This window comes from Melitaea cinxia, chromosome 16, assembly GCF_905220565.1.
Source record: "Melitaea cinxia chromosome 16, ilMelCinx1.1, whole genome shotgun sequence".
NCBI lineage: Eukaryota > Metazoa > Arthropoda > Insecta > Lepidoptera > Nymphalidae > Melitaea > Melitaea cinxia.
Window position 1 is genome coordinate 11,281,428 of NC_059409.1, and position 5,111 is coordinate 11,286,538.

The 5,111-nt window shown below is 31.8% G+C and overlaps 2 long non-coding RNA genes across 2 annotated transcripts; both read left to right on the forward strand.

Annotated features, from left to right (window-relative positions):
* Positions 1 to 806: 806 nt before the first annotated feature.
* LOC123661027 lies at positions 807 to 1,682 on the forward strand. Its single transcript, XR_006744273.1, has 3 exons — positions 807 to 934; positions 1,029 to 1,236; positions 1,382 to 1,682. It is a non-coding gene; the product is annotated as an uncharacterized LOC123661027 (long non-coding RNA).
* Positions 1,683 to 1,822: 140 nt separating this feature from the next.
* Positions 1,823 to 2,752, forward strand: LOC123661028. Its single transcript, XR_006744274.1, has 3 exons — positions 1,823 to 1,843; positions 2,070 to 2,332; positions 2,489 to 2,752. It is a non-coding gene; the product is annotated as an uncharacterized LOC123661028 (long non-coding RNA).
* Positions 2,753 to 5,111: the final 2,359 nt, after the last annotated feature.

Here is a 5,111-nt window from a genome sequence, read left to right on the forward strand (position 1 = left end):
GTAGGACAGACCAAGACCACGTGGACAGTGGGGTGCTCCGATTCGGTTTTGGGTATTTTTCGAATTTTTAACCTATATTCTAGCACGCAATGTTAAACTATCTCAAAGTATTTTTAATCTATTTCTATCTCTGACTTATTTATGGATACAAATTTAAAAGTACTTTAAGAAAAGAAAATTACAATTATTTGAGATATTAATAATAAATAAAAATAGCTTAGATTATTAAATCTTAAAAATGATTTTTATATAATTTATATTATGCATTTAATAATCTGTCCCAGAACTCAGTTTATGTTGTCTATGTCGTTAAACGTCAGTTCGTATCGTATTTTTAATAATTGTTATTGTGTTTTAAATTATCATTTTATTTCACCATTAGTTCGAAAAATAACGTGTGAAAGTCCCAAAACGGAGCATGAGTGGACGTCCCGCAGCACAACTACGCGTTATTTTGTTTAAAAGTGGCGTTATTTTGTTTAAAAGTGTCTATTCGTCAGTCGTTAAAGGTCAGTTCGTATCGTATTTTCATCTTACAGTAAAAATCGTTTTTACGTAAATTTCTTGGAAAATAACGCGTGATAGTCGCAGAACGGAGCATGAGTAAACTTACCGCAGCACCAGAATTAAGGTGGAGTCAAAAATAACAAAAATTTAACCTTAACCTTATCTCTGTAACAACGGGGTTTACACGAAAATAGGCTGCCGGAGGGGTGAAAACCCACCCTCCTCCCCCCCACCCAACCCCCCTCTTTCCCCCCAACCCCATAAATTAGTGTCCAGGGTTGTACATAATAGTCCCGGATGTAAATAGCCTGAATCATTGTTAAAAAGTACGGCTAAGTATTGTAAATTATTACAAACGATAGTTAAACATTGTGAAGGGTCTGCCTGACATGGCCAACGTTTTATGTTCAAATAAGTGGCACAGCAGGTAAATTATTATTTAAATTATAGATTTTTAAGAATTGCTATTTCATTGTCATAATAATAAGAAAGTAATTCATAATTACAATTAATATTATCAGAAACAATGGAAGAGGCAGAGGAAAAATTAATAAGATTAAAAAGAACCCCGATTCTTCTCTACCAATAATGAGTAATCTGCTAAAGCAAAAGTGGCTGCTGTTGAAAAAACTTTCAAATTAAAAGCTTTAGCATAGGATTGATTAAAAATAGATAATATATTTAGCCAAATAGCTTTAGAGTTAACTAACGAACCCACTGAAATTGCAGGTAATATTTATTATTTAAAATGTAAATATTGTTGATTAATTTCTAATAATTTTTTTACAAGGTATATATATTAATTGATATAAATTTATTTTTAATCATTAATTTTTGAACTGAAATTTTATTTCAAATTTTTTCATTCCACTAGAACCTAAGAAATAAAAGCCAAAAAAATGTAACCAAAAAATAGTGAAGAAACAAGCCTAAAAACATAGTCTTGAATGGTCATCTACATCAATAGCGTCTTTGATATCTTCATCACCACCGTCATCATTATGTAAACCTATAGAAATAAATAATGAAACTAAATAAAACGAATTAATGACAGTACTAACTATATTGTTGACTCAAAAAAAAAGGAAAAAATTAGTTCATAATCTACACCATACCACCTTGATCATCTTCATCATCACCATCAACTAAAAGTAGAAAAATAAGAAAAATCCACTCTAATTTGAAGGACATAAATATGCGTATGGAAATAGCACATGAAGACAGTACATTAGCAACAATTGCTGATAATCCCTTATCATCATCATAAATCTGAAACAGAAGCTGAAATGAATATATTAGCAGCTAGATCATCATCAAAAAAAAAATACTGTATCCAGTGGTAAGAAAAAAAAAATTATTTTTTTTAATTTATTAGGATATCTATACTTATTATAATTATTTAAAAAATCATAATATAGATTCCATTCTGAAATTGTGGAGTGTTGTAATCGTGATAATATTTATGTATCAATATTTATATTTACATCAGTGTCACAATTTTGAAATTTAAATCATTGTGTTAATTAAAAAAAAAAATATAATATATAATTTATTTTCAACAGGTTCTTTGCTGGAATGTATCAAACATAATTATAACAGTCTATCAAAACAATTAGCGAATTTAAAAGGCCATATCTGCTGATGTTCCCAAATCCTGTCTGAAATAAAAAAATAACAGTACTCAGCTGTTAGATTTCAGTTTATTAACAGATCCTGAAGGAAATCCAGTGGTCCAAAAATTAGAATTTAAGCTATCAACAATGGAAGATATTATTTTGATAAATTCAATGAAAAATTGAAAGGCGAAAAATATAAAAATAAAATGGTAAGTTTTTAATAAACTATATTCTTATATACAAATATATGAAAGATCTAATATAGTTGCTCTATCTGACAATATTGAAATTGTCATATTTGATACAATGCTAATCATAATAATTAATTAATCATACAAATAATTATAATAAATTTTCTTTTCCAGAATAAACGTATATACTTTTCTCTTGATGGAAAAAATACTTTTACCCGTAATATGGGAAATATTACTCGTGTTTATATATCAAGAGATGTCATATGTAGCAGTTAAAGCAACTTCAAAAAAAAGTTTTCAAAGATACGACTTTTTCACTTCTATAAAAAGTATGTTAATCATTATATAGTGCAGGATTACTATCATTGATACCTAATTAATTATTTCTTAATTATATGTTATTATTTTATACCTAATAATAATTATTTTTTACTATTATTAATTTAATTACGTACATGATTAATTTAAATTTTGATTCGAAAAGAATCAAGAAAGTATTTTTGATAATAAATTCCATCAAGCATTGTCTGCAGTATTGAATAATGCTAATATAATAATAAAGATTGGGATGGGTACAGGGTATCCAGGATCAAAAACTACCATCTAATGAAGATAAATAAAAACAACTATTTTTTTTGCTGTGTAAAATATTTTGCCAAGCAAACAAAAAGAAAAATTAATTCATAATATTTAATAACAATCATTATTATTATTAACTATAACATAAAAATAATTGATATTTAAAGTAAAAACAAAAATAAATAATACATTTGAAAAATAAATGGAAATAAATATGTTTTTTTTTTCAATCAGATAAGTTTTATTTCTGTTTAAGTGCACAATAAAGTGTATTGTTATGTTATGTTAAGTTAAATATATATAATATGTTATTTTAAATATACATAGTATGTTAAGTAACATAATATCATTTCTTGTTTTTTTTGACGTGACGTCTAATAAATCGATTAACGCCGGCTTCGTTACGCTCATATGTATGCTTGTGCCGCATCTATCTGATCGGCCTATGCATCCGAGGAGATGTTTTGTTATGACGGTTGTCACGTTTAACTATCGTCTGTAAACCAACTTTGCAGACAACCAAGTTTTTTAATAAACAATTTTGTCAAGACTGTACATTCGTGTTTTATTTAAAAGGACCGCACTTTTTTTTTTTTTTTTTGATATCGCAGGGTAACCCATTTACGGGTGATATCCAGGATGCCAGGGTAGGCATTCTTAGACCGTATGTCGGCTTAGTACTTGGGGGTGCACTACCGACCAAAACCCCTGCGGGAGCCTTCAGCCGCTTTAATTGGAGGGTCCCGGATCTGCAGGCAACAGGATCCCTCCAGCGACAGGCTGGCCTCGGCGAAAAGACCAGACTTCTCCGGCTCACCTCTGAACAATCCCGACGACGCCATGTCTAGCAGGACCGGGTTCCCATCCCGGCCCGACATGGGTACAGGGGCGTTACTGGAAACGCATTAAGTAGCGCCTCCTACGCACCCCCGTTCGTCGCCTGCGGACGGAGGCCTCGTCGGCGGCCCCCTCTCTCATCCGCTCGTCGTTCTCCTTCTGGGACATTACTGTCTCGCAGAAGGAGACCATCGCCTTCCAGGACTCGTCGTCGCCGAGCATCGCGGTAAAAGAACCGCATTGGGCATACTCGATTTGGATCAAGCAACCAAGGACCGGACCGTGCATGCCTGATCAGGACTAGATAAGGCATGTAACGCAGATGATGTATCTGGACCTGACCAGGGAAACCTGATCAGGTCCAGATCAGGTATGACCTGAGATCAGGAAAACCTGATCAGGTCCAGATCAGGTTTTCCTGATCAGGTCCAGATACATCATCTGCGTTACATGCCTTATCTAGTCCTGATCAGGCATGCACGGTCCGGTCCTGACTAGGAAGACGAAAAAATTTCTACTCGGGATGTCTCATTCTCCATGTAGGAGAAGGGTCGAAGCTTAAATTATTAGCTTCCCAGATATTTATTCAAAACGATAGCTATGACAAACGCTCATTAATGAATTTATGATAACTTATATATGAAATATTATTAGTTTATTGAAAAGTATGGTAACTAAAGCTTAACTTCAATTTCAAAGAAAGCTATGAAAGCATATTTAATCTGTCTTAAAAATATTTTTCAATAATTCTACAAAAACTGAACAGGTTTAGTTTTTTAGAGGTACGTTTATAAAAATACTAGCGACCCACCTCGGGTTCACACGGATGTAATGCTGATATTAAGTATAACATAAAATGATTATAATATATAATATATGCGCAAAAATATGTGTTTATTTACAACATCACATTAGAAACCTCTAAAACTCTTGATATTTTTTTGGGTGGATATTTTTTTTAGAAATTAAATATACATACATTCACGGGCTATAAAAACGTATTCTTTTAAATTAAAATTATATTAAATATACCTTAAATAACATCTTACATTATCTACAAAAACAAATCCTAAAAATTGTAGTGTCTGTTGTTGATACATATTAAAATAACCGCTTTTCACTAAATGCATATGGACGTATATACGGTATATATACCAAAATAATACTTTTTACAATTTTTGTCTGCCTGTCTGTCTGTCTGTCTGTTCTGGCTAATCTCTGTAACGGCTGGACCGATTTTGACGGGACTTTCACTGGCTGATAGCTCATTTAATAAGGAGTAGCTTAGGCTACTTTTATTTTCGAAATTTATTTATTTTATAATTCTGCGAACTGAACAATAACTTTTATGTTAAATTCCACGTGGACGAAGTCGCGG